We start from the raw sequence: 10,866 nt of genomic DNA on the forward strand, positions 1-10,866 counted from the left end.
AAACAAATATAAGTGAAGATCATGAGCATATTTTTATTTCTCTCAAATTAACTTAAGTGAAGCAAGAGAGAATTTCTTAAAAACTTTACTAACTCTCAAATAAATATAAGTGAGGAATGAGAGAATTTCTTCAAAAATACTAAAGCACACCGTGCTAAAAAGGATAACAGTGAAGCACTAGAGCAATTCCATAGCTCATAAAGATTTAAGTGAAGCATAGAGAGCAATTCTAACAAGTCATCGCATAATTTTGGCTCTCTCAAATTGCCGAGGGAAACGACACCTACGGGATCACGAGGAATACCTTTTTCTACGGTTGGCGGGCGCGGGGCTGTGGAAAGAGCGGGATCGAGAGATCAACGCAGGGGGATTATCCAGGTTCGGGCCGCAAGTGATGCGTAATACCCTACTCCTGCTAGTTTATGTTTATCTGGTGTTCTTGGACTAGCTACAAAGCGTGCAGGGTCCAAAAATTCCGAATCCTCTCTCAGTATGCCGCGGGCCTCCTTTTATAGTCAAAGGGGCTACCATAGTGACACACATGAGGTGGAAAGTTATACAGTAGTCGAGTCTATCTCTTGGCACCATAGGACAAACGCATTTAATGCGCTGCCGATGTGCCCTTCTTGCTTTATTGGGGACAGCAAGGAAGCTCGTCCCAGTTGTCGCCGCCTTGCCTGGCTTCGACGCGCGTCCGAACTGACAAGGAGTGTAGTGCCATGCTGGCTGGCTGGTTGGCTGCTGAGTTGGTGCGATGGCAGAGTATTCACGAAGATCTACATGCCACCACGCAGCGCTTTCTGTGTTGGCCTAGAGGTCGCACGTCACCACGCAGGTGCTTGCCTAGCTGGTGGGCTGGCAGCTGCATGGGAACGATGGTGGAGTCTTGGTAGATGTGGGCCTGGCTGCGGCCCCGTGGATGTCTTGGGCAAGGGTCTTGCCGGGGCCCCGGCATCGGTCTCGCCATGGCATCGTGGGCATCCCCGGCAAGGGTCTTGCTGGGGGGGTCTCGTGGGTATCCTCGGCAAGGATCTTGTGAAGGATCATCGTCTTCTGGTTATCATCTAGTCTTGTATGTTCTTGGTCTTCACAAAGATCTGCAAGCCACCATGGAGGTGCCTCCCGAGCCTCGGTTCCAAAGTGGTTGATGGTGTTGGAACTCTTGGGATCAAGGGTGGAGGCTCTGTTGGTGTTGGGAAAGTTGCCCCAGCAAGGTTCTTGCCGGGGCTGTGGAGGCCGCTCCGGCAAGGGCCCTGCCGAGGGAATTCACCTCTCCCTTTTGCTCTTCGTGTTTCTGGCTTGGTGTTGCTCTGGTTGTCTTGTGGCTTTGCTTCCTTCCTCTGCCCTGCTAGGTGTGGCCGCAGGCGCGGCTCCAACTGCCCACACATAAGTAAAGGGGTACAAAATAGGACCCCTCCGTTTGTGCACCGACAGGAGCCCCTGGGCCTGGGCCACACATAAGCGCAACGCGTTGTTGGGCTAGGCCCAAAACGGTGTGCGGGCATGCGGGGCCGAGTTGTACCGCAGTAACTCCCTCGCTAGTAGCACTTCCCCACAACCCGCGTTGAATGCGCGACGTGGGGGTCGTGCGTGACATGGGAGTCATGCATGGGGCGGTTGCTGCCCTCATGTGTCACATCGTGGTAAATGGTAAAGAGGCGCCTGCCCCTTCCCCATAAAAGGGAGGAAAACACAGGGGCGCGGCTCATTTACTAGGTGGACTCGGGTCGCGGCCTTCAAGGTGCCCGCACCCCATGGTCACGGGGTGGAATGTGGTCGCTTCAGTCGTCCTCTTGACGGTTCGCTTGCCATGTGTCCTCCATGCCTCGAGGAGGGTAGGTGGTGGACGCGGAGGGCATAGGCCATAATGTGGAGGTGGGAAACTGGGTTGTCGCAGATTGGAGCAGTGGGTCGGTACCGATTCCCTGTGCCCCTTGGCGGACGGATTGGTTGAGCGGGGCGGCCAAGCCTCGGCCCCACCCCTTTATAAGAAGAAGGGGAGGGGGACGGCGTCCTTCGATCCTTCAGCGCTCATATCCTCTGCCTTGACTCCTTTCTTCCCTTCGTCATGGCGAGAGGGCGCGCTGGTTGATGTCTACTACACAACCTTCTTCTTGTAGACGTTGTTGGGCCTCCAAGTGTAGAGATTTGTAGGACAGTAGCAAATTTCCCTCAAGTGGATGACCTAAGGTTTATCAATCTGTGGGAGGCGTAGGATGAAGATGGTCTCTCTCAAGCAACCTGCAACCAAATAACGAAGTCTCTTGTGTCCCCAACACACCCAACACAATCGTAAATTGTATAGGTGCACTAGTTCGGCGAAGAGATGGTGATACAAGTGCAATATGGATAGTAGATAATGGTTTTTGTAATCTAGAAATATAAAACAGCAAGGTAGCAAATGGTAAAAGTTAGCGTAAACGGTATTGCAATGCATTGAAACAAGGCCTAGGGTTCATACTTTCACTAGTGCAAGTTCTCTCAACAACAATAACATAATTGGATCATAAAACTATCCCTCAACATGCAATAAAGAGTCACTCCAAAGTCACTAATAGCGGGGAACAAACGAAGAGATTATGGTAGGGTACGAAACCACCTCAAAGTTATCCTTTCTGATCGATCTATTCAAGAGTCCGTAGTAAAATAACATGAAGCTATTCTTTCCGTTCGATCTATCATAGAGTTCGTACTAGAATAACACCTTAAGATACAAATCAACCAAAACCCTAATGTCACCTAGATACTCCAATGTCACCTCAAGTATCCGTGGGTATGATTATATGATATGCATCACACAATCTCAGATTCATCTATTCAACCAACACAAAGAACTTCAAAGAGTGCCCCAAAGTTTGTACCGAAGAGTCAAGACGAAAACATGTGCCAACCCCTATGCATAAGTTCACGAGGTCACGGAACTCGCAAGTTGATCACCAAAACATACATCAAGTAGATCACGTGATACCCCATTGTCACCATAGATAAGCACATGCAAGACATACATCAAGTGTTCTCAAATCCTTAAAGACTCAATCCGATAAGATAACTTCAAAGGGAAAACTCAATTCATCACAAGAGAGTAGAGGGGGAGAAACATCATAAGATCCAACTATAATAGCAAAGCTCGCGATACATCAAGATCGTGCCAACTCAAGAACACGAGAGAGAGATATCAAACACATAGCTACTGGTACATACCCTCAGCCCTGAGGGAGAACTACTCCCTCCTCGTCATGGAGAGCATCGGGATGATGAAGATGGCCACTGGAGAGGGATTCCCCCCTCCAGCAGGGTGCTGGAATGGGTCTAGATTGGTTTTCGGTGGCTACGAAGGCTTCTGGCGGCGGAACTCCCGATGTATTCTGCTCCCCGATGTTTTTAGGGTATATTGATATATATAGGCGTAAGAAGTCGGTCAGGGGATCTCCGGGCTGTCCACGAGGCAGGGGGCGCGCCCAGGGGGTGGGCGCGCCCCCCACCCTCGTGGGCAGCCCGGGACTCTTCTAGTCCATCTTTGATGCTCCGTGGGCTTCTTCTGGTCCAAAAATAAGTTCCATGAAGTTTCAGGTCAATTGGACTCCATTTGATTTTCCTTTTCTGTGATACTTTAAAACAAGGAAAAAACAGAAACTGGCACTGGGCTCAAGGTTAATAGGTTAGTCCCAAAAATCATATAAAATAGCATATAAATGCATATAAAACATCCAAGGTTGATAATGGCGGCAGCGAGGGCCTCCGCTCGACAGCGTGCCCTTCCTTCCCAAGAGCTCGTGGTGGCGGAGCCGGCCGTGAGAGGAAGAGTGAGGGGGCGAGGCCGAGGCCGCCATGGCGCTCGGGGAAGAGGAGGACGGGGCGGCGCACCGGCTTTGCCTCCACCAGCGGCCCCTCCTCCAATGGAGGGCCATGTCGGAGACAAACCCTGCGAGTTCTACGTCAGGCTGCGCGGGCCGGTGCACGGTCGTCTTCGTCTCCCCACTCCATTTGCTCGGGAGATGGAGCTTGACCCGCCTCAGGCCTTGAGGCTGCATATTAGGGGCTGCGAGAATTGCAACACACGGGTAGACGTCGACTTCCCCGCCCCTCATGTTATGTATCTCCACCGTGGATGGAAGACATTCGCTCGTGCCCATAGCCTGTCGGAGGGGCTCGTCCTCCAATTCAAATTGATGGAGAACGGCCTGCTCTCCGTCAAGGTCTTCGGGCTCTTGGGAACTCGCTTAAGGTGTTGCATGGAGACCTCCTCTGACGGCGAAACCTCCTCCTCGAGCGGGAGTGGCGAGGAGGACAGCGACAACGACGATGAGGGCGTCAAGCGGGAAGACGCCGACTCCGACTCTAACTAACCGCGCCGCTCCCCTTCCTCGGCTTCACGCCCTGTTGAGGTTCTTCCTCGTCAAGCTCTCCATCGGCACGTTCCCCGCCGCTTCCTTTTTGCCTTCACTTGCCGCACCTGGGAGGAAAGGGGCAAGAACAGAGGTCACGGGGAACCTATCTTTCTTTTTAAATTGTAGGCACTTTCCAAATCTTAATTTCTATATAATATAATCTCTCGATCCCATGCTTGTATCCTGTAACCTTTGTACTCGCATCAGCATATTAATGAAAAAGTCTAGCCCTGCCGGTAACTCGTGAATGTGTATGTTCGTGCGAAGGCGAAATGCCTCCTTAGTGTAAATAAACGAGTCCTTCCGGAAAGCCACCTTGCCGGTGCCCCTTGCGCCTGCCGGAGAATCACATCTGCCGGGTTACAGACAAAGGGCCCAGCCCCCCGTCCACCTCTTTTTGACAAGGGTCACCACGACCACTCTGACCGAAGCAGCATTCGAGTCGTAAATGGGAGCCCCCGAGTCCTTAAAGAAGAGTGGCGAGGTTTTCTAATGCACAAGTCACAGGTTACGAATATGAATGGACAAGAGGTAAACTTTATCTATTTGGTTTGCCGGGGATCGTTGTGCCAGGCGGTCTTCTCAACTTCTTGCCGGAGCCGGGACCTTGGCGGATCGCACGACCTTGTCGTGGCTGGAAAGAAGAGAGGGAAAAAGCACGGAACCTCGGTGGTTCACTAACATTTACTGGAATCAAAAAGTAGTACATTACCCTGGACAAGCATGCATATACGTATATACATAAACTTGGAAATCGACAGGAAACTATACATACTAAGGGATTCCTTTTCCCTGACTGCGCATAGCGTCTGCGCCTGGCTCCGTACATAGGGTTACATGCCTTGGCGGCAAGGCTAGTACAAAAAGGGGGTTGCCGGGGCTCCCGTCAACCGTGCCTTAGGGGTAAAACTTGCGAAGATGTTCAATATTCGAGGAGTTGCTCACCAGAATGCCATCTTCGGTCTCCAGGCAGACTGCGCCAGGCCTGGTACCTCGTATTACTCGATAAGGGCCTTCCCACTTTAGTGTCAACTTGTTTGGATTCTTGGGGGATTGGATCTGCCGAAGAACAAGGTCGCGTTCCTCAAGGCTTCGGGTGTGAACCTTGCGGCTAGGATAGCGGTGCAATGCTTGCTGATGGCGAGCGGCCCGCATAGTAGCGCGAAGACGATATTCCTCAAGGAGCGTCGCATCATCTTGGTGCAACTGCTCCTGCTCAAGTTCATCATAAGCGAGCACTCGAGGTGACCCGCATATGAGTTCAGTGGGGAGAACTGCTTCTGCCCCGTATACCAGGGCAAAGGGTGTCTGGCCAGTGGCTCGATTTGGTGTCATACTGATTGACCAAAGAACCGTTGGAAACTCATCAATCAAGCGCCTTCCGCACTTGTGCAACTTGTCAAAAGTTCTGGTCTTGAGGTCCCGCGGCACTTCCGCATTCGCCCTCTCAACCTGGCCATTACTTCTGGATGGGCAACAGAAGTAAAACCGACCTTGCTGCTGAGGTCTTGAATGTACTGCATGAAGGTGCGGCTCGTGAACTGCGTGCCGTTGTCGGTGATGACTCTGTTTGGCACACCGAAATGGCAGACTAGTCCCTTCAAGAACTTGACGGCTGACTGTGTTGTTACATTTCCACTGGCTCCACTTCCAGCCACTTTGTGAACTTGTCGATCGCGACGTACAAGTACTTAAAGCCCCCGACATCATGGGGAAAGGGGCCCAGTATGTCGAGCCCCCAGACCCAAAATGGCCAGGAAAGAGGGATTGTCTGAAGAGCTTGGGCGGGTTGATGAAGCTTCTTTGAATGGAACTGGCATGCTTCACACTTGGTTACTAGTGCAGTTGCATCCTGGAGGGCGGTGGGCTAGAAGAAACCTTGACAGAATGCTTTGTCGGCAAGAGCCCTTGACCCTATGTGGGAGCCACACATGCCTCCATGTATCTCCGCCAACAACCTTAGTCCGTCCTCCCGAGGAATGCACTTCAATTTCACACTGTTCGGTCTTCTTCTATAGAGGGCATCATCCACAAACTAGTACATGTTGGACTGACGGGCTACTTTCTCTGCTTCTTCCTACTCCTTGGGGAGCTCTTCTGTTTGGAGGAAATGGACGGTGGGCTGCGCCCATGCCGGGGCCTCGGGCTCGACGGCAAGGACTAAAGGCTCATCTTCGGCCGTAAGGGCAGCTGCTTCTATGGCCAGGGCGTGAGGCCCTGCCGAGGGTTGCTGCCCGCCTTCCTTCGTTTGTTCTATCCTGTTGATGGTTCAACAGATGAGTGAGTTAACTAAAGCACAAAGGTACCTGGTTCCACTGGCAACTTGAGGGCAACACACTTTGACAGGTTGTCAGCAATGCTATTCTCCGCTCGAGGAACATGCTTTGCTTGCCTTCCATCAAAGCGCTCTTCCAACGTCCTCACTTCATCCACATAGGCCTCCATCAATGGGCTCTGGTAGTCCTTGTTTACTTGCTTGACGACGAGTTGCAAATCACCTCTGATGATGAGCTTTCTGATTCCAAGGTCTGCTGCGATCCTGAGACCGGCCAACAACCCCTCGTACTCCGCCGTGTTGTTCGTTGATTTTTTCCAGGGAAAGTGCATCTGGATTACGTACTTGAGGCGCTCTTCGGTGGGCGCGACAGGTAATACACCGACACCAGCACCTTGGAGTGAGAAAGCTCCATCAAAGTACTAATCCACTCACTGCTCGTCTCTTGAATCTCCTCGTCGAGCGTTGCGGTCCATTCTGGTATGAACTCTGCCAGGGCTCGGTTCTTGATTGTTGAAGTACATTCAAACTTGAGGCCAAAGCTCAACAGCTCCAACACCCACTCCATAATCCTCCCAGTTGCATCTGGGTTGTGCAAGATTCATTGCAACGGAGGCGCGTGACGACGTTGATCTCATGTGCTTGGAAATAGTGGCACAACTTTCTCGAGGCCATGAGGAGGCTGAAAAGTAGCTTCTGCATACCAGAATATCTTGACCTAGCCCCCTGCAAGAGGGAACTGACAAAATAGACTGGGTGCTGCACCATCTTCTTCTTCTGTCCTACTTTGCTCATCTGCTCAGACTCCGCCTTGCCGGGGCCGGGTCTTGCCGAGGGTTCTGTCTTGCCGGCATCAGACTCTGCCGGGGAGGGCCCCGGCCCGCCACCCGATGGCACCAGTGCTACTGCTGCCTCTTCCTCAAGTTCCCTCTACGCCACCAGTGTGGCACTGACCACTTGATTCGTTGCTGCCAAGTATAGCAGCAATAGTTCTTGCGGTTTGGGTGCTACTAGTACGGCGTGGGGGAGAGATACCTCTTCAAATTTTGTAGCGTAGGCTCTGCCTCCAGAGTCCACTTTACAGGACCTGCCTTTTTCAAAACTTTGAAAAGGGGAGGGTGCGCTCAGCAGATTTGGAGATGAATCTACTCAGGGCGGCAACGCAGCCGGCGAGCCTACGGACGTCTTTGACCCGCTTCGGTGCTTCAATCTGCTCGATCGCCTTGATCTTGTTGGGATTTGCTTCAATTCCACGCTGAGACACAAAGAACCCAAGAAGTTTGCCGGACGGGACACCGAACACACACTTCTCTGGGTTGAGCTTGAGGTTGATCTTACGCAGATTTGCAAATGTTTCTTCTAGGTCTTGTACGAGCGTGGCCCTGTCCTTGGTTTTGAACACTATATCATCCATATAGGCTTCCATATTTCTATGTATCCGGGGCTCAAAACCAATTTGGACCGCTTAGGCAAACGTCGAATCAGCGGTCTTCAACCCAAAAGGCATCCGTACAAAACAGTACGCACCACATGGGGTGATGAACGCGGTCTTCTCTTCGTCTTCTTTCATCATGAATATCTGGTGGTATCCTGAATAGGTGTCGAGGAATGACATCAGGTCACACCCTACATTGGAGTCTACAATCTGGTCGATGCATGGCAGGGGGAAAGGATCCTTTGGACAAGCTTTACTGATGTCTGTGTAGTTAATACACAGCCTCCACTTCCCATTTGCCTTACGCACCACCACCGGATTGGCCAACCACGTGGGGTGGAGTACTCCTCTAACCAGGCCTGCTGCCTCCAACTTCCTGATCTCTTCTACGATGAATTCTTGTCGCTCCAAAGCTTGCTTCCTGACCTTTTGCTTGACGGGCCACGCATGAGGATATACAGCAAGATGGTGCTCAATCACCTCCCTGGGAACACCGGGGATGTCGGATGCTTGCCACACAAACACATCGATATTCGCCCGTGGGAAGGCGACGAGTGTGATTTCCTATTTGCTGTCGAGGGTGGAGGTTATGGTGAAAGCCCCGCCTGTGTCGTCATCCTTGAGGGACATCTTCTTGGTTTCTGGTGGTGCAGCCTTGGACTTCTTGCTCTTGCCCGTGGAGCTCCCTGGAACGTCCTCAACGGGAGCGCAACACTCCAAAGATGTGCGCTTGCCGGAGTGGGTGCAAGAGGTCTCGTCGAAAGAGATCTTGCCGGAAGGGGTCTTGCCGGCCTTCTTCCTCCCTGGAGCTTCAGCGGCAGGGGCAAGTGTCTTTGCAACAGTTGCTGCAACTGCCTCTCGGTAAAGTTGATCGACACAGATGAGCGCATCTTTCTTGTCGGAGGGGACGGTGATGATGGTCAGTGGCCCCGACATCTTTAACATGTTGTAGGCATAGTGGGACGCCGCCATGAACTTGGCCAGTGCTGGGCAGCTAAGGACCCATTGTATGGAAAGGGGATCTCAGTGACATCGAAGACGATCTTCTCCGTCCTATAGTTCAGCTCGCCTCCAAATGTAACGAGCAGCGTGATTTTACCTTTAGGCTGGCTCCTTAGCGGGTTGACCCCTTGAAACGTGCCCGTCTCTTTGAGGTATCCATCAGGAATCTGCAGCTTCTTGATCACAGCGGGTGAGATCAAATTCAGACCGGCCCCACCATCAACCAGCACTTTCGTCACCTTGAGGTTGCGTATTGTTGGTGAGACCAACAATGGCAAACACCCGACCGCAGTTGTGCAATTAGGGTGATCCTCAGTGTCAAAAACGATGGGCGTGCGGGACCACTTCAGGGGCTTCTGGGCATCGAACGACGACTCTGCCGTAGTGACCTCACGTGCCCACTGCTTCAGCTGGCGGTGTGATGTGTGCAACGAGGCATCACCGTTGACGCACATGGCCTTTGTAGCCTTCTGGAACTCATGCTCGCCGGACTCGTCGTCCTCGTCGTGATCATCATCTTCCTATTTCTTGTCGTGGCCCCGAACAGGCCTCTCTTTTTGGTTATCTTTGCCGCGGTGACCCCCTTGGCCGCCACGCTTCTTGTCGGATCCCTCAGCACCATACCGACCCTTCTCCTTGTCTCTCCTTTCATATTCAGCCTTCTACTTTTTAGCAAGCAGGTCAACTTGTCGGCAGTTCTAGAGGTCGTGGCCCTTGGTGCGGTGGATCTTGCAGTACTGCTTGTCGGAGCCTCCTGGCTTGTCGGCGGCCGCCAGGGCCGAGCAGGCGGCACACCCATCAACCTCCTTGCCGGGGTCGTCGACCTTGGCCTTTTTGGCGGCGCCAGGCTCGCCGGATCCCTCAACGGCAAGCACAGTCTTGCCCTTGCACTTCCTGTTGCGGCGCCGGCCCTTCTTCGTCGGGGCGGCGGTGTCTTCGTTTGTGGAGTCAGTTTCCGCATTGGCGTCCTCGCCGGGGTACTTGCTCCCCTCTTTAGCTCGAGCACATCTATCGGCCAGAACATAAAGTTCAGACACATCCTTGACCTTGTCCATCACCAACTCTTCACGCACCTTGTGATTGCGCACATTCTGATGGAATGAGCTGATAACTGCGGTGGGATGAACATATGGGATGTTGTACTGCACCCGGCTGAACCTCTGTAAGTACTTGCGCAGATTTTCTCCTTCTTTCTCGGGGATGATGTGCAAATCGCTTGCCTGGCCATGAGCTTGGTGGCCTCCAGTGAAGGCGCCAACAAACTCATGACACAAATCCGACCAAGAAGAAATGGAATCCACTGGCAAGTGCATCAACCACGGCATGATGTTGGGTTTGAGTGCCAACGGGAAGTAATTGGTAAGCACCTTGTCGTTGCGAGCTCCAGCAGCTTGCATCGCGATGGTGTAGATGCTGAGGAACTCTGACGGGTGGGTTTTGCCATTGTACTTCTCGCCAACATCGGGCTTGAACGTGCGGTGGGAGGGCCACTGGAACTACCGCAGCTCTCGGGTAAAGGCTGGACAACCCACCTTGTAAGGCAGGTCACTTGGGTCCCCCGGCACCGGGTGGTCCATAGTAGGCCCCGCACGCCGATCTGAATGTTGGCGTGTCTCCCGTCGTCATTCGGTGGTAGTTCAAGTGTCTTCCTGGGCCCGTTCCCGAAGGACTTGACATTGGTCACAACGGGTTCGCGGTCAGACGACGCTATGGAAACGTTGTCATCGACGTCGGGTCGACGGGAAAGTGGTTGTTGTCGTGGCCGC

The sequence above is a fragment of the Triticum dicoccoides genome, chromosome 2A, assembly GCF_002162155.2.
Source record: "Triticum dicoccoides isolate Atlit2015 ecotype Zavitan chromosome 2A, WEW_v2.0, whole genome shotgun sequence".
Taxonomy (NCBI): domain Eukaryota; kingdom Viridiplantae; phylum Streptophyta; class Magnoliopsida; order Poales; family Poaceae; genus Triticum; species Triticum dicoccoides.